The sequence below is a fragment of the Desmodus rotundus genome, chromosome 5 (assembly GCF_022682495.2).
Source record: "Desmodus rotundus isolate HL8 chromosome 5, HLdesRot8A.1, whole genome shotgun sequence".
NCBI classification, from domain to species: domain Eukaryota; kingdom Metazoa; phylum Chordata; class Mammalia; order Chiroptera; family Phyllostomidae; genus Desmodus; species Desmodus rotundus.
Genome location: NC_071391.1, coordinates 105307092 through 105332134, shown reverse-complemented (window position 1 = coordinate 105332134; position 25043 = coordinate 105307092). Strand labels below are relative to the sequence as shown.

The window sequence follows — 25043 nt, the reverse complement described above, 5'->3', positions numbered from 1 at the left end:
TGGCCGCTGATCCCCTCCCCAGGGCCCAGAGGACACAAAGTCACTGGACCTGACCATAGCTGTGGGCAGGCAGCCCTGCCAGGCAGCCCTTCCTGCCTCCCCCAAGTTGAGCGACTTCCTGTTTGCCCACAGAGGAAGCCACTCAGCACAGGTGGGGAGGTGGCATTTCAGAACTGAAAGCACAGGAGAGCAGAGCCCACCCCCTGGAAGAGGAGCTCTGGGGACTTCAGCACAAGGTCTGCCTTCCAAGAGGCAGCAAAGGATGGGCACGGGGCTTACAACTGCCCTTTACCAGGGGCCCCCATGTGTTACTGATGTGCACCACGCCCTTTACAGGCGGCACCAATCCCGTGAGTCTGGGTGGGTGTGGGTGTCATTATCAGCATGTAACAGATCGGGCGAGGAGACTGAGGGTCAGAGCAGTTACTGAGGCTGCACCTGAACCCAGGACTTCTGAACCCCGGCAAGTATACTTGTGTGTTCTGCTAAACCCATTGATTCTGCAGCCTACAGGCATGAAGAAGCAGGCCTTCTTTCTGCGCTGACAGTGCAGCCTGAACTCATTTCTCCCAACACAAAGCTTAAAACGTTGGAGCAGATGGAGCTTACTATGGTCCTTCCAGGGACCAGCTCCTGGGGAGGAGCACCCCATTGGGCTTCCGTGTCCCTGAATATACAGAAGACCTTGGAGCAGGGCAGCCACGTGCTGCTTCCTCCAGAAAAGGCCCCTCCCTTCCAGCTCTCTAGCCTCAGGGAGGTCAGATAGGAAGATACTTGCCTCCCAACATTCCTCTGCCAGGTCAGAGGCTGCAGTCCCACTGTCCAGCTTGACTGTGGACTCCCTGGGGATGGAGCACAGCTGGAGGTAGAGCCACGTGAGGGTGTCCAGTGACTGAGCCCATGGCCTTGGGTCAAAGGTGTCCCTAATGCCTATGGTCTTAGAATGGGAGGGAAACATGTCTCAGGAGCAGGGCAAGAAAGGGCACCAGCCCAGCAGGAATACTGCCACCAGCCTCCCAGTACATGGTCAGTACCGGTGTTGCCCTGGGTTTCCTAGAGCAGGCAGACAGTGATTGTGGAAGTGAATGACACTTCTATTTCTTGGGCCCGGTTGCCCAATCCCTGGTGGGCACAATAAGCTTCCGAAACTATCCCTTCTCTGCTGTGGACAGACGCTTGGGCCACGGCTCCCTGGCCCGGCCTCTCTTGCAGGTTCCCTTCTCAGCTCCCTCCTGACTCAGTGTGTCCCAGATCAGCCAGCAGCTTGCCTGCAGCCACTTGTCACGGGTCTGTCCTCATGCAGCAGTGACTAGGACTCTACAGTCATTCACCTCTGTCCCCAAGCCCCCCTGGCACCCAGAAGACACTTGCAAAACATCTGCTGAAACATATGTGCATGCAGGTACCAGTACAGAAAGAACGCTCACCTATCAATATTCACCATCAGGGACTGGATGAGTAGGTGGTGGCCAAACCATAAGACTACACAGTGAATCTCGGCAGCCTGTGACTATCTCATTTCTGCAGAGTATTTAATGAAGTAGAGAGATGCTCAGAGTATATCATTAAGTAAGAAAACTGTTTGCCATGGCTGGATAGCTCAGTTGGTCAGAGCGTCGTTCCACTACACCAAGGTCGTGTGTTCGATCCCCGGGCCATACACATGCAAGAAATCAACCAATGCATGCATAAGTAAGTGGGACAACAAGCCAGTGTCCCTCTCTCTTCCTTCCTCTTTCACTCTAAAGTTAATTTAAAAAATTTAAAAACTGCTTATATATTCAGTATAATCTCCATTTTTTAAAACATGTTTGTGTATTTAAACAATAGAACCCCAAAATGTAGGTTGGTGTTGGCTATCTGTCTGTGTGTGGTAACAGTGCACACGAGTAAGTTCTTTATGCTTTTTGGTATGTACCTAACTTTTAAAAATAAATATGTACCATGTTAATCATCAGGAAAAACAATAAAAGTATTAGAAAATTAAATTTGTTGAATTAAATAATGATTGAATGTTTCCATTCACTCTATAGTCTGGAAGGCTCACTGCCAGCCTCTGTCCATGGCCTGGGCAGGCGGGGCTCCCGTGGGGGTGATTGGGCGTGCGCTGTGGCTACTGCTCTCACAGTGACCACCTCTCAAGTGGCTGCTAGTGTGACCTCTTTCACGTTGGTGTGAGGACCCACTTGGAACTCTACAGTTGGTATGAAGATTATTTTAGGGTAAAGACATTTGAGATTTGACAGATGCAAAAAACAACCTTCTCAGAACTTCCCTTATGGAATAAAAACAGCGACTGCTGGGAAACAGGCTGCCATGAACCCCTTCTTCAGGCAGCCCTGCCCCTGAGGAGAACTCACTGAAGCCCCTGCAGCCCTTCTCTAGGGCAGTGGCGGCCCCAAAGGGCTGAAACACCACTCAGACCTGGGAACTCAAGGACTACCACAGATTTTCTCATCTCCATTTGCTCTAAAAACCCAACTGTGTGCCCTACAAGAACCTATTTGCCTTGCCATAGAAGCCTCTTCTCTCCCCTCCATTTCCCCACTAGAGATATGAGCCTTTAACTTTAACAGCATACCAAGCCAGCTACTTCTTTGACTGCTCCCACGTGCATGCCAGTAAACCCCTCTCCACTGACAATCTGTCTCTCATCAGGAGCCTGTCACTAAGTCAAAGAGGGCGAAGGAAAAGACTTCTCCTCCCCGCATGGTAGAGATGACCTCCTCCGCGCCTCCATGAGCCTAAGGCTGGGTTTGCCTGTGTGCGTGTGTGGGACACACAATGAGCATGTTTAAACCATCAAGGATTTATGGGAATTGCAGGAAAAATAATTGATACAGCAAACTTATGACTTCCTAGGTGTTTCACTAGGACTACACTAAAGTAATAATACCATATGTACTTTATATTGTTTTCTCAAGTTATGTGTATTCAAGGGAAAATATGAAATAAAATAGTACAGGTGGAAAACTATGTCAAAAACTGTGACAAGCACTTGGTCCTTTGGAGGAAAAGCTGAGTCTTCCTAAAAGTAATGCTCACTAGCTGTAATCTGCAATCAAGTGCCGAACGGGACGTCAGGCTCCCACTTAGCAGGGAAGCAAGGCTCGGGCACTGCGTAAAACAGAGAACAGGTACGCTGGCTGGCTGACGCAGTGACGCAGAGGAAGACAGAACTCAGAGCAGGGCACTTCCTGGGTTGCCTGAAAGGTTGCTATTCCCCTAGGGGGCGCCCATGCTTCCCCTGCCTGTAGCAGCAAAGCCCTGGGCCCAGTGCCTTCTCTGTGCCACCAGGAGCCATCCGTACTCCATACCCTATAAACAGTCACCAGGAGTCACAGGGCGGGGGCCTGGGAGCTCAGCCCAAAGAAGAAAGCCCCTCACACCTACCTGTGCTTCTGGAGCCCTTTCCCTCCTGCCTGTCTCAGCACTGCTGTGCATCCTCCAAGGCCCCACTGAGAGACAGCAGGAAGGCAGGGACCCCTTCTTGGATGTCCTTGTTTATTACTGTCCCCCACCTCTGCCCAGGATGTTTTCCTGGCTGTCTGGCCAGGAAAAGACAGAGTTCGAAAGTGCACCCAGCCTCCCTGGCTGGCTGGGCCTGTCCATCCACTTAACCCTACATACCTGCCCAGGGCTCTATTCTGCAGAGCCTTTCCTGCCTCTCCACACTCTCTCCCTGGGCAGCCTCCTCGCTCACATACCTTCATCTCCTACCTGCTCACTGAACTGTTTACAAAACCCTCCCCAGCCCGGAGGGCTCTGACTGTGACAGGGGCTTATCGCCATCCTCCTGGCAGGGTGAGCAGGACTTCAGATCTGGCGACAGCACGGCCACGTGTCTGTGAGTGCACTCCCCATCCCCGGCCCAGCCTGCCCCTCCTGCGTCCTGTCCTGTCTGTGGCACCACATCCACCCAGTTTCCCAAGTCAGCAGCCTTGACGCTGGCCTAGACCACTCACGCCTCCTGCCCCTCACATCCACATCCACAGTCCACTCCAGTTCTCCTCCTACACATCACTTCTGCCCTTGTAAACCTTTACCAACTGGTCCCCAGCCCACTTCCTCACCCTGGTGCCTTTAGGGAAAGCCCAGTCCTGGCATTTGACCCCCAGCTTCTCCTGGGGCCACATCCCCCCACCCTGCATAGGACCCCAGCAGCCTATGGGGCTTGCTTGAAAGTTCCCAGTAGTTTCACATGTCAGCATGTCCTTATGCTGCCTCTTGCTCAGCTCTGTCCTCTTCCACATCCTCCTTTTCATCTGTCAACTCCTCTTCATCCTCCAAGGCGCACACCCAAAACGCCATTTCTCCAAACAACCTTCCAAGACCAAGTCAATAAGAATCAACTGTTATGATGATAATGTATAAATTCTAACCATGGAACACTGTGTAGCATTCACACAGCAGTCAGAGACATTTCTCAAAACAGTATCAGGTTTAAAAAGTAAAAAGATCGCCATGGCTGGTGTGGCTGAGTGGATTGAGCACCAGTCTGCGGACCAAAGGGTCACTGGTTCAATTCCCAGTCACGGCACATGCCTGGGTTGCAGGCCAGGTCCCCATTTGGGCTCGCATGAGCGGCAACCACACTTTGACGTTTCTCTCTCTCCCTTCCCCTCTGTCTAAAACTAAATAAAAGAAAATCTTTAAAAAAAGTAAAAAGATCACAATTTGTGGTACAAATGCAATATATGTAGTTTAAAATACATGTATATATGAATCAACATTATATATTTCTCTAAAATATATCTGCAGATAAACGTATCATAAACATGTCTCAGTGGCCGCTGCTGTCGAGTGTAGGGGAAGGTGGTGAGGGGCAGTAAGCGGGACTAGAGATGAGGGATGACTATAACGCAATAACAAAAAACAAGGAGCAATCCAATTTAAACCATAGGCCAAGAACATGAACAGTTCATGGAAAGAGAAAGACTCCCAACACAACTCACAAAAAAACCACCTATTAAACCACAACGTGATGCCATTTTTTTCTGTCAAGTTGGCGAGAACGGGAAGTTGATAACAGACCAATTGATGGAGCCGCAAGGAAACAGTCTCAGAACTAAGCCTCACAAGCTGGCAGCATGGACTGAAATCTCAAATACACATGCTTTTTAAATCAGTGAGTCCACATGTTATGAATTTCTTCTAAAACAGACGCAGAAGTGAGCAAATATGTAGGTACCCGCATGCTTCACGCATTCCTGTCTGTCACTACAAACAAACAGAAACAGAAAACAACCCAGAAAGCCAGGGAAAACCAGTAGGGAAATGTGAGACCTCCCACATTTACTCCCACTCTGCGAGAGGTAAACTCAACACGGGTAGGGGCCATCTGTACGTCCTGACTCAGAATGGTAAGTATATTCATGTATAAGTTTAAAAAAGTATAGACTTGAGCATTATTGCAATTTGTATAATAAAAGAGAAAAGGAGGAAAGGGAAAGGGGGTATCACGGACACAGGCGTGTTACAAGTAGAACTGTCTCTCTAGGTGCAGCTACAAGAAACGGAAGAGAACTGGGCATCAGAGGACAGGAGACAGAGGGAGCTGTTCCACTGCATCCCTGGAGGGCCGTTTGAATGAACATTGATAAAAGTAAAGTTCAAGTATTAACTTTAAAAACATTTTTAAAGAAAATTTACCCATGCAAATATTACCTTACAAAGAAGAAAAGAAGTGGAGCGGGCTCATAGCCCCACCGTCCGTCTCCAACCCCCTGGCTGGTAAGACGGACACCTGCCCTGCCACAGCCATGGGTCGGCCAAACCTCTCCCAAAGCGCTCGGCTCTGAAACTGCACCCCCTGAGAGCAGCCCCGACCGCACACTCGCCAGCTGGGTGCAGATGGGCAGCTGTCATACTGCCTGGGCCTCAGGTTTCTCATCTGTGAAACGGGGCAGTGATCGAGTACCCTGCGCGGACTCGCTGTGAGGGCGATGTGTGTTTGCACAGAAGGCGATCGAAGGAGAGCCTGCGACACACTGCTTGCTCAGTATACGTCCATTAGTATACACTCTCCTGTTCTGCTTTTAAGCCAACTAATGAGATCGCCTAGTTAGTTTAACAATGAAAGGTTATTGGAATTTTCCTAGAAGGCCATGGTCCTTCCCCCCATTTCCAGCTTCCAGAGTCTTTACTGATTTGAAAAACCCAGTCTGCTCCCAGTCTAGCTCCCTCTGTGTGGGCCATGATGTTTGGGTGAAAGCTGGGTGTGGGAAAAGCAAGTGGCTGGTCTCCGGCCCAGACACACTCTCTCTCTGGTGATCTCCTGTCCCCTGCTTGGGTTAAACAACCGAGCCTGACCCTGAGTTTGCCTGGAAACAACATCTGCTTTCTGGGGTCCCTCTGGCCATCAGGCTGCCCCTGCCCCATGCTTTGTCCTCTAAGGAAAGGCTCTGAGCAGCCTCCTGGCCTCTGTCCAGTTCCTGCAGCATGGTCAGCATGCCCAGAAGGCTCACGCCTCCTTCATACCTCAGGGGCCTTGGCATGTGCTAGTCCCTCTGCCTGGAATGTTCTTCCCCCAGAGACTCACATGACTGTGTCTTGTGTACCTTCAGGTCTCCATTCAAATTCCATCCCCTCCACACTGCCTGTCCTGACGTCTCTACTAAACACAGCGGCCCCCATCACCCTTAAGCTGCTCTGCCTTTCTTCACAGCGTTCACCTGACTTGACATCAGACTTGTTCTTATATGTCATTTCTCCCCACCAGAAAACAAGCTCTGCGAGGGCAGGGACTGCGAAGCTCTCTGCTGTATCCCCAACACCTGCGGAAGCGCCTAGAACACAGGGGCCTTCAGTAATACCTGAATGAATGAACAGATGAGTGAGGAGACAGAGCATGTTTTCTGGGGAAGCTTAAATCTCTTCCTTAGACGAAGCTTCCCAACAAGAACTGCGCTCTCAGGACTCAGAGAGGGACAACTCACCACTCATGCACCCTCCACCGCGCACCATCCTTCACAGCAGGGGTGTCTAACCTTTCGACGTCTCTGGGCCACACTGGAAGAATTGTCTTGGGCCACGCATTTAATACATTGCAACATGTAATCACAAAAAAAATCTCATAAAGTTTTAAGTAAATTTATGGTTTTGTGTTGGGCTGCATTCACAGCCATCCTGGGACGCATGCGGCCCATGAGGTACAGGTTGGACACCCCTGCTTTCCAGGAAGCCCCTAAGTCCTGCTCCCAGTAATATCCCACCCTGTGCCCAGAGCTGTGGGCCTGAAACAGCGCTGTGTTCTGCCCTCTCTCAGCAGGTCTGCCGGTTGCCTTTTCCAGCTGAGGGCCGAGTTCCCACCTGCTCCACTGCTGTGCCCACCACCCCCTGTTTTGTTATGTTTTTATAGCGCTTATCACTCTGAAATAATGGGTCATCTGCATATTTGTAGTTGATATTTGTTGGATGAATGACTTCTCTCCTTCCAGAAGAAATGCCATGTCTGGAAGAATGCATCCACACTACCCACTAGCTACACTTTATCTTGGTGCTTCTTATGCAGCGAGGCTAGCAGACACCCAATTAGTTGTTAATTATATTCCATCAGCTCTGGGCCCGGGGAAGGGCCAGGCTAATGAGGTTCAAGGGCAGCTCAGGCCTTCACTTTGATGCTGGCCTCCTGACCTAGACATGCAGGCCATGGGCACAGGGGCCTAGGTGAGTTCACTGACCACAGCAGCAAAATCCATCTTGCGGTCTGGAAAAACTGCAGGGAACTCACATCGCTGCCCCATGGCCCTCCTGAAAGGTCAAGCTAGACTCAGTTCTAAGGCAGAAAGGAGCCCTGAAGAGCATGTGAGTTTGTCAGCTGAGCAGATGCTGTTTACTCTCCCAGGGATCTCTCTCCAATGCCTCTGGCCAGACACACTGAGAAGGGTTAAGAAAAGCTAGGTTCTCCTCCTCCAGGGCTTTCTGGGGGGCTGGCTGCCTGTAGGGACAGGCCCCCACCAGGCAGGGGCCCCCAGGGGCCAGAGAGGCACCAGACAGGACAAGGGAGGCAACAGGGGCAATGGGACGTGAAGGAAAGCCCTCAGGGTCATCCAGCTTTATCTAACTCTGGATCACTGGGTGGCCTGAACGCTTGCTCCTGCCCAGCCCAGCTCCACCGGCCCAGCTGGAGGAGACAGTGGAGGCACCGCACCCAGGCCCCACCGACTTTCCCAGCGGGGCACAGCCGAGTATCCCCTTGCTGTCCCCATCCCTGTCACCGTACCAGGTTAGATTCTGAAAGACCCCACTCGCTCGCGACACCCCTACAGCGTCTTCCAACTCTTCCTGGCTCCGGCCCCCTTGCCCTCTCTCAGCGCCCCGGCCCTGCCCCGAACAGATGCTCCCCACCTGGCGCTTTGCACAGCGCACACAGTCCCCGGCGGCGGCGGCGGGACCCCCAGCCTGGCCTCCCCGTAGCCCTTACCCATCTCCCGCCAGGCTCCTGCTCCTGCCTCCTGCCGGCCCGGGCGCCCCATGGTCGGGTGCCCCGGTGCCCAGGTGCCCAGGTACCAGGGCAGCGAGGGCTGCCGGCGGCGGCTAAGTGGGCTGGACTGTCCAGCTCCGCTGTGCACTCGTGGGACCGACTGGTTCCCCGGCTCAGCGGCGGGGCGGCGAGAGAAAGGGAGGGGAGGGGAGGGCAGGGCGTGAGACGGGGCGGGGCGTGGGGCGGGGAGGGCAGCCGGGGGCGTAGTGGTCGGACTGGTTTGACTGCTGCGGTGTGAGGCAGGGCTAGGCCCTCGCTCTGGCCCTTCGTGCTCCTGGCGCCCGCCGCGTCCCCCGCGCCCCACGGTGCACACCCCCACCCAAGGCTGCTCAGTTGGACAGACAGGATCCAGAGGCCGTGTGCATTCACCACGAGGCACTGCTGCTTTGTCTTTGTTAGATGGGGCCCTGGTGCCAGGTCAGCAATCCTGTTCATAATTCATTTGTTCACGCTACAAGCAAGCACTCATTGTGCACTTAGTGTATGTATGTCAGGCACTGACTGAGCACTGGGGGGTAGGAGGAGCCAAATATTCCAAAAGATTGCATCCTGGCACAGAGGTGAGCAGTAGTGTGATGTAAAGGGGGGGGGGGGTCCCTGAGGGAAAACCCTAGGAGGGAGGGAGCCACAATGGGAAGAGGCCCTCCCACACTGACCTCAGATCCTTGGCTACCGGCTGAGTGTACAACACACGTGGGGTGAGAATCTAAAGAACCCAAAGGAAAACAGCAGCTGAGCACACATTTGAGCAGTAAGTTGCCTGCTGCTAGGGAATTTGGGGTTCAAGTCCTGCCATTTTAGAGGGGCTTGGTAAACACTTTGGATTGTCCACTGAAACCCCAGAATTGCCACATTAAAAGAGTAAAAACTATGTCCCAGGATTAAAAGATATACCCTAGAATTAGAGACCAAACCAAAAGAAATCCATCCAAAATCTAAAATTTGGCCTCTACAAAGCCAAGGTGAGGTCCCAGTCATTTCACTTCCTGCTAGAACATATTTGACACTCTTCAGAGGAAAATAACAGAACCCAGAGCATCTACAGTGTATCATTAACTACATCCACTCTACAACAAAAACCGATTAAACAAAGGATGCTTTCATCACTCCATCACTCAGGAAATTACAAGGGTTTTTTTTTTAGGAGCTCTGTGTCAGGAACCGAATCTATATTTCTTATATCACAGTATCAGAAATGTAGACGAGATGTTGGAATCAGAGAATAAAGAATTAAAAATGGAAATTATGACAAAGATGTCAAAGAACCTATAGCAAAAGACGAATATAATGGGTGAAGATATAGGAAATGTCAGCCAAGATATGATTACCATTATTTTAAAATTAATCAGCCAAGTGGACTATGGATAAATCTGCTCCAGGGAGGGAACTGTCTGTCTTCATTACCCTGGAATGAAGACACACCTCAACCTTTTCCTGCCAGGCAAGAGATGGATGAGTTTCTCAGCTCTCCTTGTGTGAGGCCAGGGCCTCCCGATATTGGGGTTCCTCTGCTGTAACACAGCCTATTCTCTGTGCAGGCGACCTATGGCCCTCGTCATATTACACCGTGGGGACTGGTGTCAGGAACCGATGCTACAAAATGACACTGCTATTACTATGAGTCATCTACTGTCTCATCTTCTGCCAGTAACTATAAAAACCATGGCATGCCAACTTGCTGGCTTGCTAGCAGAGAAAAATCAAATCTCAGGTTCTTTCATAGTCCCTGACTTAGCACAGATAAAGAGAGAGCGGGAGAAAATGCACACTGCGCACAGGGACCCAGTGACAGGAATGATGGCTAACTTCTCACCAGACACAACATCGGCCAGAAGGCAATGGAACATCTATCTGAAGTGCTGACAGAGGAAAAAAAGCTATCAATTTATAGTTCCGATCCAGTTATAAACATATGTTAAATAGAAAGCCAAATAAGGACATTTTCAAATAAACAAAACCCCAGCACACCCTGTAAGAAAAGTCAAGAAATGCTTCGTGGTGAAGGGAATGAAATAAGATGAGAATTAGACTCTTCCGAAAGGAACAAAGAGGACTGAAAATGATAAATATAGGAGTAAATATGAAAGACCATTTTGTTTCTTGTGTTAAATGATTTAAAAATCAGCTGACAAGTAAAGAACAACGACATACTGGGGTTCGTAACACGCGTGAAAGCAAGGTGTGAGATGGGAAAAGCACCGAGCACAGGAGGGAAAAGAAAATGCAGGGCAGTGTGCTGAGGTTCAGAGTAATGTATGGTGTGGGACGTAAAAATTACTACTGAAAAAAAAGTTCAGGAAAGTAAGGGAAAAATAAACAAAATCAGAGAGGACATTTAAAACAAATAGCAAAATTGAAAAATTATCAGTAATTATATTAAACATTCCAATTAAAAGGCAGAGCTTATCAAAATTGTTAAAAGAAGACCCAGCCATATGTTTAGAAGAGACACACTTTAAATATAAAGTTGAAAAAAGGTGGAAAAAATGTACGATGTAAAACACTAAGCCCAAGAAAGCTTGGTGTGGTTATATTAATTTTGAACAAAGTAGACTTCAATACAAGGGGTGGTCCTAAAAATAAAAAAGCTTCATTTTTAAAAATAAAAGGATCAGTAATTCAAGAAGACTCAATAATCCTAAATTATATGAATTTAACAGCAAAACTTCTAAAAACATCAAGCAGAAATTGACAGAACCCAAAAGAGAAATATAAAATCCACAAGCTTAGCTGAATATTTTAACACCTCTCTCTCTTAATGACAAGTACACACAAAATGAGTAAGAATGGTGTAGGAGATTTAAACATTGTCATTCATCTTTACCAAAAATGACGTAAAATACCACATCACCAATAGCAGAGTACATATTCTTTTCAAGTGCACACGGAACTCTAAGCCAGGCCAGCTGTGCAGACTGACTGAACGTGATCTGTAAGTGTTAGTGGGTTGAAATCACACAGATCTCATCTTCTTGACACCATGAAATCAAATTAGAAATCAACAAGAGTATTTTACCTAGAAATGCCCAAATATTTGGAAAACTAAGCAATACACCTCGAAAGAACCCACAAGTCAAAGAAGAAATCACAAGGAAAATTTGCAAATACTTTAATCCAAAATGGCATAAATATAGGTAAACAGGTCAGTGTAACGGAGTTAGAGTCCAAGTGTAGACCCACACATCTATGGTCAACTGGTGTCTTTTGATGAAGGTGTCGAGGTGATTCAGTGGAGAAAAGAAAGTTTTCTCACGAGCTGTTCTGGAACACCTGGAAACCCGTATGGTTAAAAAAAGAACCATGACTTATATCTAGACGTGTAAAGAAATGTTACAGATCAATAACAAAAAACAGATAACCCAACTAGAAAAATGGGTGAAGGATCTGAATAGGTATTTATCCAAATAAGAGACACAAAGGACCAATAACCTCAGGAAAAGATGCTCAACATCGTTAGCCATCAGAGAAATGTCTTAGACTGGCCATAGTAAAAACACGTGACAGCAAGTGTTGGGGAGGGAAGGGAGAAATGGAAGCCCTTATACACTGTTGGTGGGGTTTTCTAGCAGCTTTGCAAAACAGTTTGGCAGTTCTCAAAGGTAAACATCAAAGTATCATACCACTGGTCAGTGTGGCTCACTTAGTTGGAGCGTTGTCCCGTAGACCAAAGGGTCTCAGGTTTGATGCCTGGTCAGGGCAGATGCCCGGGTTGTGGGTTTGGTCCCAGTCAGAGCAAGAGGCAACTGATCAATGTTTCTCCCTCTCATAAATGTTTCTCTCCTTCTCTTCCTCCCTTCCCCTCTCGCTAGAATCAATAAGTATGTCTTCGGGTGAGGATAAAAAAATATATATCATATGACCCAGCAGTTGCACTTTTTGGTATGTACCCAAGTGAAATGAAAATACATGTCCACATAAAAAACTTTACATGAATTTTCACAGCAGCATCATTAATAATAGCTCCACATGGATACAACCCAAATGTTCATTAACTGATAAATTGATAAACAATGTGTGGTACACCCGTACAATGGAATGTCATTTGGCCATACTGAGGTGATACTACAATGCGGATTAACTTCAAACACATTATGCTAAGTGAAACAATTCAGCCAAATAGGAAGAGTATGTCCTCTCACTTACAGGAAGAAGTCCTAAAGTGGGCACAGCCAAGCCATGGGGGTAGAAGTGAGAGCGGTAGTTACTAACTTCCGGGGAGGAGTGGTTAGAAAGAGACAAAAACTTTCAGGAGTTATGGAAGCGTTCTGCATTTTTGGAGAGGTAGTAGTTACAGAACTATCTGCATTTGCCAAAACTCACAGGCCAAACATTTGAGTCATTCTATTGTTTGCAAACAATATTGTTGTAAATTATACCTCAATCGAAAGTGCTAGTCAAATCCTTTCATCTTTTAGCCTAAAAATCCTTTAATGGCTTTTGATGGCTCGGAATCTAACTCCCTGCCATACTTAGAGGCCACTCTTATGTGGGCTTGATGACGATAACTAAATGAATTTATATTAAAAGAAAGAAAAAAGAAGTGTCACCTGATTTTAACGCCCCAGGCTTCATCTGAAACCGGCCAGTGGGCAGGTCATAAACACAATTTTATTCCCTTGCTCCTGAGTTAACTGGGGAAAGGGGGTTGAGAAGGGTGCCGGGGACGCAGCAGGTGCAACGGCTCCTCTGCCTGTGCTGCTGGGGACTAACCCTGGTCCTAATCTCATTGAAACTTGGTGTGGAGGGCTGAAGGGAAATTCAAAGCAGCAAGCAATATTGTCTTCAGAAAGATGAGCCCTTGGAAAGGCCTTTGGGGTGGGTGGATCCTCTGTTCTGGGCACAGAATGGGGACATTTGACTATGCATTTGCAAAACAAAACCATCGTCCCCAGAGGGGGCTTTGGACACTCGTTCTGTGGACAGTGGGGACGGAGAGGATTTGCGGCGAGGGGCCGAATCTGCACACACAGCTTCCTTGCGCTGCTTCTCCAGTTTGGGGTCGGGCTTCACTGTGCCGGTACAGTCTTGCTTCTCCTTGAGAATGTGTGTCTTATTGAAACCAATGATCCCAGGCCAAGTTTTTCCCTGGGTCTGAGGGCAGCACTGAGTGTTTTGGGGGATTCAAGCGCCACCTGGTGGTGCAGAGCTGGGGAAATATTCTCTCCCTTTCTTGGAACCCACTCAGGCACCTTGAGAACTGGAGGCTCTGGGACTATCTGGAGAGATCTCCCTTGGGGCAGACTGGAATCAACAAGGAGAGGAGGGGAGTGGGGAAGGTTTGGGGTGGAGGTTCTGACGGACACACGTGAAGCCTCTCACCGGGTCACCCAGAAATACCGGGTAGGGGTGGCGTCACGTCAGGACCAGGACGCTTGGGGGGTGAGACCTGCTTTGCTTCTGCAGGCTGAGGCTTCTAGAAACAGTAGGTCATAACGTTATTAAAACAATTTTTATAGAGTGCTTTTGCACAGAGTACTTTCACATGTGAACTGTCAAATCAACCCAGAAGTGTTATGATCTTGGTTTCCTAAATGATCTTCATGAAGCTCTAGCAGCTCGTTTAAAATTGTCCAGCTGTTAATGGTGGAGCTGGACCTTGTGTCTGGGCCTTCTGACTTCAGATCAGAGACTTCTCTGTTTATGCCATCCCCGCCACCTGAAAGTGGCCCATGGGGACACCAGCTGTCTCCGCTGCTGTCTCCCCTCACCCCTGCTGGGGCAGCACACATCTTCGGCCGAGAGTCCCAAACAGGGTAAAAGTGTACTTCCTCCAGGGTGTTTGCTCTGGTTTGCAAGGCATAGAAGTTCTGCCCGAGAACATGATGTTAACATCTGGGAGCTTTAGAGCTCTGCCTTCCTGGAGCCCACAACCCCTCTGTCCCTTTGGATGTGCAGAGGTGAGCCTGAACCTACCTGGGTGGGGGAAGTCAGAGGTGGGAGCTCCTTCGCGGGAGACACCACAGAAATGTGGGCTTTGGGGGCTGGCAGCTGGAGAGCGGCGGTGATAGTCTTTGGGAAAGCAGAGGGGCCCAGAACGAGGCCCTGGGCCAGGCCTTGGGACCCTGGCCTGTGGGAGGCAAGACCACCTATGTTTAGGACAGTGGTGTCTTGTACTCAGTTCTGATTGTAGCTCGTGGTGTTTTTGCCATGACCCCATTCACTGTCCAACCTTTCCTTTCCTTTCATTTATTCCTCCCAAGCCCCTCGACTGAGACTTTTGTGGCTTTCACAACAAGGACAGAGAGACGCCCAGTTAGTGCCCCTGGCCCCCATACCCACCCCAGTAGAAGGAATCATTGTTTCCCCAATTCCACCCATAACACACAAGAAAAAAAGACGACAACCAGAAACGAAAATTAACGGTGTAAAAATACTGCAAAGTACGCTGTGTATTTGGACCTGTTCTGCTGCTGGTTAGGCTGGTTAGGGGGCCTTCTGTGCATTGTCTCCAGGGCTGGACCTGGCACAGAGCAGCTCACTGAATTAGTGACAGGGCACTGAGCGGGTGGCGGCGTTCCTGCTGCAATGCAGTGGGCAAGTAGATGTCAGTAAGCAAACAAGCAAATATGTAACAGATCAGAGGTAACATTGCTAGGAAGAAAAATAAAGCAAGGTACAGAGACTGCAGGTAAAGGAGATACAGGTGTCTTCGGGGGTAGACGCTGTTAGATGGAGTGGCCAAAAATACCTCTCTGATGAGGCACCATTTGCGCAGTGGCCTCAGCGAAGGAAAGGAAACGAATCCAGTGGGTCTCTGAGGTGGAGAATTCTAAGTGGAGGGAAGAGGATGGGTCATGTACAGGAAGTTAACATACTTTGGAATGAGCATGAATCAGTTTCTGGTAAGTAGCCAGGTGCTCTGGAGGTGCAAAAAGCAAAACACTTAGTCTATACCTTAAGGGTTCAAACATGCACCCCTGGAAAGGCCTCACCGGTATGAAGTGGATCACGGTCTGGGCCACAGTAGTGGTGGAGTTCCGAGACCAGGTTACTAACGGCTGGCATGACATTGTCTCAGTGTCTTCCCGGGAAAAGTTTCCCACGAGCCCGGGTTTGAAGGTTGGATAGGAAAATGGTGGCGCGGAGGAGAGCATGCACTCCACGGTGGGGCGGGGGTGGTGGTGGTTTGGGCCTCAGGCTGTCTGAGGCCGGTCCACGCTTTATGCACAGGCTGTAACCTTGACCATCACCAGCCTGGCCCGGTGGGATTTACCCCTGCTGACTTCGCCCCTGTTCCTGTGCTCCAGCCACAGGCCAGCGAGGAAAGGAAACTTTCTTGACTAACCAGGAACACTGCCAAGGAGGAAGAAGAAGGTGCCAGAGTGACCCCATCGTGGCCCAGGGAAGGGCGCCTTCACACTGGGCATGGACAGCCCAGTCCGCTGTCAGGGAGACTCTCAGAGGGGAGGTGAAGTCACATGGGACTGGCGTGTGAAGCCACTGCCACCCATGTCACCCTCTGCTCTGACTCCAGTCATTTTCCCATCATCTGACTCCATGGGAGAGGCCGGGCATGGCTGTTCCCTCTGGATCCAGTCCTCACTGCACTGAGTGTCTCTGCATTTTGTTTATGTTTTGCGAGCTCCATCCACCACCCACCAACAGGACAAAGCGCAAGTCTCCCCTGCAGGCATGGCGCCAGGTTCCTGTGCTGAGTTGGGGAAAGGTGGGATGTGTGTGTGGGGTGGGGGAAAAGGGGTAATTCCATGTCACCCACCCACACAGAGGTCTCATGGAGCCAAGAAAGGCCTGCATATGGATTGTCATCGGGAAAATGCTGACCCCTGGTGGACATTTTTAAATTTTTATTTTTCAATTTCAGTTTGCATTCAACACTTCTGTGTTAGTTTCAGGTATACCACACAGCAGGTAGACACTCATATCTGTTACAAAGTGCATTACCTCAGACCATTCAGGTGCCCACCTGGCACCATACACAGTTATTACAATACTGTTAACTTCATTCCCGGTGCTTTATCTTACAATCCCATGCCTGTTTTGTAACTAGCAATCAATACTTCTTAACCCCATCACCTTTTTTACCCTGCTCCCCCATATCCCTTCCTTTTGACCTCCATCAGTGTGTTCTCTGTATTTATAAGTTTGTTTCTATTTTGATTGTTCATTTATTTTGTTCTTTAGATTCTACATACAAGTGACATCATATGGTATTTGTATTTCTCTGTCTGGCTTATTTCACTTAGCATGATACCCTAGAGGTCCATCCATGCTGCTGCAAATCTTTCTTTTTTATGGCCAAGTAATATTCCATTGTATATACGTACCATGGCTTGTGTATGCACTCATCTGTTGATGAACACGGGCGGCTTCCATATCTTGGCCATTGTAAATACTGTGGCAATGAATATGCGGGTGCGTATTCTTTCGAACTGGTTTTAGGTTTCTTCAGATATACAACCAGAGGTGGGAATTTCTACGGTAGTTCTATTTTTAATTTTTTTGAGCAACCTCAACACTGTATTCCACTCCACAGTGGCTGCACCAGTCTGTATTCCCACCAACAGTGCATAAAGGTTCTCTTTTCTCCGCATTCTCACCAACATTTGTTGTTTGCTGATTTATTGATGATAGCTGTTCTGACAGGTATGAGATGACATCTCATTGTGGTTTTGATTTGCATCTCTCTGATGATCAGTGATGTTGAGCATCTTTTCAAATGTCTGTTGGCCCTCTGTATGTCCTCTTTGGGGAAGTGTCTATTCAGGTCCTTTGCCCATTTTTTAATTGGGTTGTTTTTCTGGTGTCACGTTGTTGGAGTTCTTTAATTTTGGAGATTAGCCCCTTATTGGATGTATCATCAGTGAATATACTCTCCCATTTAGTAGGCTGTCTTTTTGTTTTGTTGATGGTTTCCCCTCTTGTACAAAAACTTTTTCATTAGATGTAGTCCATTTGTCTATTTTTCTTTTGTTTCTCTTGGCTGAGGAGATATGTAAGAAAAAATATTGCTATAAGAAATGTCTGAGATTTTACTGCCTACGTTTTCTTCTAGAAGTTTTATGGTTTTGGGTCTTACATTGAAGTCTTTAATCCATTTTGAGTTTCTTCTTGTATGTGGTGTAAGAAGGTTCATTTTTTTTTTTTTGGCTTGTATCTGTCCAATTTCCCCAGCACCATTTATTGAAGAGACTCTCTTCACCCTATTGTATATTCTTGCCTCCTTTGTCACAGATTAATTAACATATAGGTGTGGGTTTACTTCTGGGCTCTCTATTCTGTTCCATTGATCTATGTGTCTGTTTTTATACCAGTAGCATTTTTTATTACAATAGTCTTGTACCGTAGTTTGTTATCATGTAGTGTGACACCAGCCGTTTGGTTCTTCTTTTTCAAAACTGATGTTGCCATTTGGGGTCTTTTGTGTTTCCATACAAATTTTTGGACTATTTGTTCAAGTTCTGTGAAAAATGCCATTGGCATTTTGATAGGAATTGCATTGAATCTACAGATTTCTTTGGGTAGTATGGACATTTTAATAATGTTAATTCTTCTTATCCATAGCATGGTATATTCTTATAATTATTTGTATCTTCTGCTACTTCGTTCTCCAATGTCTTATAATTTTTTGAGTATAGATCTTTTACATCCTTAGTTAAATTTATTCCTTGGTATTTTTAAGTGAAATTGTAAGTGGGATTGTTTTTTTAGTTTCTCTTTCTAATCATTCATTATCAGTGTCTAAAATGCAACTGATTTTTGAAAATTTATTTTGTATCCTGCTATACTTTACTGAATTCATTTATCAGTTCTGGTAGATTTTTTTGTGGGATCTTTAGGGTTCTTTATATACAGTGTGTGTGATCTGCAAATAATGGCAGTTCTACCTCTTCCTTTCCTATTTGGACAGCTTTTATTCCTTCTTCTTGTCTGACTGCTGTGGCCAGAACTCCCAGCACTGGTTGAAAAAGAGCAGTGACTGTGGACTTCCCTGTCTTGTTCTTGATCTTACGGGAAATGCTTTTAACTTTTCCCTATTGAGTATGATGTTGGCCGTGGGTTTGTTGTATGTGGCCTTTATTATGTTGAGATATATTCCCTCTATTCCCACTTTGCTGAGAGTTTTTCATCATAAATGGATGCTGGATTTTGTCAATTTTTAATGTATTGATATAATCATATGATTTTTGTCTTTCACTTTGTTTATGTGGTATATCATTTAATTTATTTGCAGACATTGAACCATCCTTTCCTCTCAGGAATAAATCCTACTTGCTCATGGTGTATGGCATTGTTAATATATTGCTGAATTCAATTCGCTAATATTTTGTTGAGGATTTTTGCATCTATGTTCATCAGGGACATTAACCTACAATTTTTTTCTTTGTTGTGTCTTTGTCTGGGTTTGGAATCAAGGTAATGCTGGCCTCATAAAATGCGCTTGGGAGTCTTCCTTACTCTTGGACTTTTTGTAATAGTTTGAGAATGATAGGTGTTAGTTCTTCTTTGAAAGTTTGGTAAAATTTACCTGTGAGGTAATCCTGTCTAGGACTTTTGTTTGGTAGGAGTTGTTGTTGTTGTTATTTTGTTTCAATTTCATTAGTTGTAATTGATTTGTTCAGATTCTCTGTTTCTTCTTGATTCAGGCTTGGGAACTTGTAGTTTCTGGGAAATTATCTTTTTCTTCCAGGTTGCCCAATTTGTTGGCATATAATTGTTCATAGTATTTTCTTGTAATGCTTTGTATTTCTGTGATGTCAGTTGTTTCTTCTTTTTCATTTCTGATTTTATTGACTTGGGTACTCTTTCTCTTTTTCTTGATTAGTCTGGTTAAAGGTTTATTGATCATTTTTTTATCTTTTCAAAGAACCAACTCTTAGTTTCATTGAATTTTTTGTATTTTTTTAGACTACATTTTATTTGTTTCTGTTCTGATCTTATTTCCTCCCTTTTATTCACTTTGGGCTTTGTTTGTTTTTCTTTTTCTAGTTTTTTCAGTGTAAGGTTAGATTTTTAATTTAACATTTTTTTCGTTTTCTTGAGGTAGGCCTGTATTGCTGTGACTCTTCCTCTTAGGTCTGCTTTCTCTGTGTTCCAAATATCTGGAGTTGTTGTGTGTTCATTTTTGCTTGTCTTAAGGTGTGTTTTGATTTCTTTCTTGATCTTATTGTTAATCCCTTCATTGTTCAGTAACATGTTATTTAGCTTGCATATGTTTGTGTGTTTTTCAGGGGTTTTTGTAATTGATTTCTAGTTTCATACCATTGTGGTTGGAGAAGATGCATGAAATGATTTAAATTTTCTTTAATTTACTGATGCTCGTTTTATGGCCTAACATATGATCTATCCTGGAGAATGTTCCATGTGCACTTAAAAAATGTATTTTGTGCAATCTTGGGGGTCAGTGCTCTGAGAATATTAATTAAATCCATCTGGTCTAATATGTCACTTATGGCCCCTGTTTCCTTTTGATTTTTTTTGTCTGGAAGATCTATCCATTGATGTCAATGGGTGTTAGAGTCCCTTACTATGACTGTATTACCATTTCTCTCCCTTTATGTACATCAATATTTGTTTTATATGCAACATTTTGGTGCTCCTATGTTGGGTGCCATAGATGTTTAGCAGGGTTATATCCTCTTGCTGTATCGATCCCTTTATCATTATGTAATGACCTTCTTTGTCTCTTGTTAAAGCCTTTTTTAATAGTCTATTTGGATTGATATAAGTATGGCTACCCCAGCTTTTTGTTTCTATTTGCATAAAATATCTTTTCCTGGCCCTTCACTTTCAGCCTGTGTGTGTATTTCATTCTCAGGTGGGTCTCTTAGAGACAGCACATACGAATCTTGTTTTCTCATCCATTCAGCTGCCCTATGTCTTTTGACTGGAGCATTTAAGCCATTTACTTTTAAAGTGATTGATAATAGGTATGTATTTATTGCCATTTTATTCTTTATAATTTTGTTCTTGTTTTTCCTCTTATAGAAGGCCCTTTACCATTTCTTGTAACATTAGTTTGTTGGTGATGAACTCCTCTAGGTTTTCTTGTCTTGAAAGCTCTTTATTTCTCCTTCAATTTTAAATGGTAGCCTTGCTGGGTAGGTCCTTGCTGTTCATCAATTTGAATATTTTATTCAAATCTGATTTTAATAATCAGATTTGGTTATAAAATCCCTTCTGGCCTGAAAAGTTTCTGTTGAAAAATCAGCTGACAGTCTTATGGGAGCTCCCTTGTAGATAACTAACTCTCTTTCTCTTGCTGCTTTAAAAATTCTCCTTGTTTTTAATCTTTGCCATTTTAATTATGATGTGGCTTGGTGTGGGCCTCTTTGGGTTCATCTTGTTTGGGACTCTCTGCATTTTCTTGACCTGCATATATTTTTCCTTCACCAGATTAGGGAAGTTTTCTGTCATTATTTCTTCAGATAAGTTTTCAATCCTTTGCTGCCTCTCTTCTCCTTCTGGTATACCTATGACACAGATGTTGCTATGCTCGATGTTATCCCAGAGGGTCCTTAGGGTATCTTCATTTTTTAAAATTCTTTTTGCTTTTCGCTGCCCTTTTTTTCTGCTACCTTGTCCTCCAAATTGCTGATTTGATTCTCTGCTTTGTCTAACCTGATGTTGATTCGTTATAGTGTAGTCTTCATTTCTGTTATCGTATTCTTCATTTCTAACTGGTTATTTTTTATAGTTTCTATCACCTTTTTATTTCTTACTATCTCTAAGTTCTCATTGAGTTCATTCACTCTTCCCCTAAGTTCCTTGAGCATCCTTATACCCATTGTTTTGCACTCTGGGTCTGGTAACTTGCTTGCCTCCATTTCATTTTGTTCTTTTCCTGTGGGTTTCTCCTGTTCTTTCATTTGAGGCATGTTTCTTTATCTTCCATGTTTGGCTGCCTCTCAGTATTTGTTTCTGTGTATTAGGTAGATCTGCTATGTCTCCTGGTCTTTTTATGGTGGCCTTATGTAGTAGGTGTCTTGTGGGATTCGGTAGCACAATCTCCCTGACCACCTGAGCTAGGTGCTCCAGGTTATGTGAACCCTCCTATTGTAGTTGAGTCTTGATTGCTGTTAGCTTGTCTGTGGGTGGGATTGACCCGAACCACAGTGTATGAACTGCTATGTGGGGGCTGACCTCTAGAGCAGAATTCGCCCTAGTGGGGTCTGATGCCTCCAGATATCTCCCTTTGGATGTGCCACTGGTGTAGGTAATTGGGTTGTGCTCTGGTGTGGTCTGAAGTTCACCAACCTCTGTGTTGGTTCTGGGGCCTCTTGGAAGGCCCTTCGGTTCAGGTCAATGTCAGACACTGCCTGGTCTTGGGCTACCTGTCTGGAGCTACCAAGTGATCTGCAGTTTGTGGCTGCCTCTGCTGCAGATGGGTGCATGTGAGAGGGTCAAGCTGTATACCAAGGCTGGCTTCTACCAGCTCTGAGGCCAAGGTCAGGTCAGCAAAAAGCCCAAGGCACCCAGAGATCGGCTTCTGCTGGCCTGCTGCCTGTTAGTCTCAGTCCTTGGGAGACCCTCTGGCGGGGCATGAGTTGCATGAGTTGGGTGAGATAGGTTCTCAAGTCATTAGGTAGGGGCAAGTTGTGTTTACCAGGGTGATACAGATTCAAACTCAATGCCAGTGCTGGGTCTGAGGCCACTCAGCGAAAGTCTCAGGGTGATGGGGCGGGGTCTCAGGGGGCCATCAGGATGATGACAGCAGAGTTTACCAAACTAAAACAGGCCAAGATTTGGCCATGTGGTGGGAGGGCTCCTCGCAGGAATGGAGGCGCCTCTCAGGCACAGGGGAAAACACGGCCCCCTCTCCAGCCCTACAACTCAAGTCTCCTTTCATAAGATTCTGGCACTGTTCAAGCCTGCCCAATTTTCCTCGAGAGCTCCTCAGTAAGGTCAGCACACAGGCTCAGGCTGGAGTCCTCCAAAGACGTCTCCACTGGAAGTGATCCTGGCAGGGGGGGGTCCTCCAGGAGTCAGCAGGGAGAAGCTAGTGGCACTCCCCAGGATGGTGCTATGTGGAGGGGAATGCCTGACCCGGGAAAGATGATGCCTGTGGGTGGTGTGGGAGAGAGACTCAGCACTGAGGGACACTTGCTGCTATCACTCTAGCCTTCTCCCCACATCCATGCCTATAAACTTCTCCCTTTATGATTCCGGTCGCCTCCAAGCTGCTGTCCCTCTGCCAGAGCCCAGGGTGAGTGCCTCAGCTGAGATTCTGTGTGCTGGTCCTTGGAGAGAGCTGTCCCACTACTCACCAGGACAGGTAGAAGCCCCACTGATTTTCACAGCCAGATATAGTGTGGGCTTCTCTTCCTGGCTCTAGTGCTCTGGGGTAGGGACACTAGAATGAGGCTAAGACCGCTTGCTCCTCTGCAGTGATCCTCCTCAGCCCAGATAGCCCTCTGGATTCTCACCTGCCACCCATGGGTGTGGGGCCAGCCCCTTTTGCATCTATGCTTTTCCTACTGGTCTCGATGTAGGTTCCTCTGTAAAGCCTTACTTACAAGATTTCTGTTCAGCTAGTCTTCAAATGGTTATTCATGTTGATCTGTTTTTAGCCACTTCTCTGATATGGTCCTGGGGAGAGGCGAGTGTAACTTCTACCTACTCTGCTGCCATCTCGCCCTGTTCTCAACATTTCTAGAGCTCCCTTTTACCCCATACACTTGATGCTGCAGAGACTTAGAGGCCACACATTCTCTTGGAAGCTGACCATCCTTCTATTTAAGCTTTTTCAGTTTGAGGCTAAGAACCCCACATATGTGTTTCACTATCACTCCAAACTTTTCTGAGCACTGGGCTTATTATCAAGTATGCTGAGGGTTGCCACTATGATTTAGAGATTTCATAGTTATGTGAAGATAAAACACAAAATTATTTGGTTTTCCCAAGATTTTCAAGAATTTAACCCCAACTTAACACCTGCTATTATACCACAATTTGTGACCCCCCCCAAAAAAGAAAAAATGAAGCTTGAACAGCATCTTAACCAGAGAAAGTGGATAAACTTCTTCCTTCAACTCGAATTAAAATATAGTCAGAATACACTGTGACTTGGTGGAGTCTTTTTATCTAGTGAAAGACCATCTCTCTCCTTTTCATTTGCAGAAACTCCAGGCAGAGCCCACGCTGAGGGAGCAGCTGGGAGAACTTGACTTCAGGGTCCTTGAGTCAGGAGCCATCTGGTCCAGGGGCCTGGGCCCTGGCAGGCTGATGTCATGGCTTCATCCCTCAGCCACCCCACACCAGTCCTGAGGCTGGGGGTATGTTCTGCACTGTTATAATTTTTTAAAAACTCTGCAGGTGAGCCTAATGAGAACATAGATTAGTCTAATCCCCTCTTCCTTAAGTGAGAAAGTTGAGTGGAGGTTGCCTGACCATGGTCACCTTGTCCATTAGTGGGGAAGCCCTGAGTAGACTTGAAAGCCTTGAAGACTGGAGTGCTGTGTATTCAGTTTCAACCTTTCGTCTGGGCTGTTCTGTGACTCTGGCTTTATTGTGTAGTCAGGCCTACATATGACACGAAGGCCACATTCCTCTAAGTTCTCTTCCACCTTCCGTCTCTGTGCTTTCTCTCCCACCTGAAACCTCCACTTCCCATCACCCTTGCACACTCCCCCCTAATTGTACAGAAGCCTCACTGCAGCATGCTGCCCAAGCCTGGGTCCCTGAGCCATGTCCCAGGCCTGAGTTATGCCAAGGAGCAAGAGGTGGCCTTCATGTACCAGCTCTGGGTGGTTGATTTCTTCACAACAGGCTCAGTAGCCTACCCAATGCCAAACTCAATGTGGCCATATCCAATTGTTTTAAACATCACCCAAACAAGCAGATTTTTAGCCATTTAGAGCCTGCCTGCTTTGCATTTCCCTCGAAACTATACCCAACATCTGCCAGCCATAGATAAGCTTAGGCCACAAAGACCTCAAGTTCTGCTGTCCTTTGGTACTCTCTGTCCCCGAGATTCCCAATGTGTCGCCCAGGCTCACAAGCCCCTTTCCCCCTTCCCCTCCCTCAGCCCTGTGCCTTCCTGTCCTCTAAGCTACAACCACTGAGTGGCCTCTGGACTGATTCCTACTGTGAGGGCTCCCCAAAGTAGCCTGTCAAAGCATCACCAGTCAAGTTCAAGTGTGTCTCTGCCACCTCATGCTCATATTTCATTCCTTGAAAGCCCCAAACCACAGGAACCTCCTACTTTTAGGCCTTTCCTTTTTTTTAGTCTTCTTTCAAAACTCTGCTAGCCCAATTCCCCTGTCTTCTCAAATTTTCTGTCCCAGGGGTTGCATTAATTCCTATTGATTTATTAGTAGCGAATTCATTTATTCACCAAATATTTACTGAGCATGCAGGGCATACTGAGCACTGATCTGGGTACCTGACATGCATCACAGAAGAAAACATGGAAACCCTTGCATGTGTGGGGTGGACATTCTAGGATGACTGGCTCCCAGCTCGTGCTGTCCTGGAGAACTCTGTGCCCTAGGCGAAGAGGTGCTGAGATAGAGGTCTCACTGTCATAAGTGAGCTGGAGGGAGGTGCTGTGTTTTAAAGCTGAGATTCTCAAACTTTAACCCATGTAGAATCACCTGGA

General features: G+C 46.6%; 1 protein-coding gene across 1 annotated transcript in view; it reads right to left on the bottom strand.

Annotated features, from left to right (window-relative positions):
* The window catches only part of PSD4 (pleckstrin and Sec7 domain containing 4), a 31748-nt gene extending 23140 nt beyond the window's left edge, over nucleotides 1–8608 (bottom strand). The window contains exon 1 of the mRNA XM_024558601.3: nucleotides 8426–8608. The gene's annotated coding sequence lies outside the window, so the exon portion shown is untranslated. The remainder of the gene's footprint in view (nucleotides 1–8425) is intronic.
* Between the last annotated feature and the right edge of the window lie 16435 nt (nucleotides 8609–25043).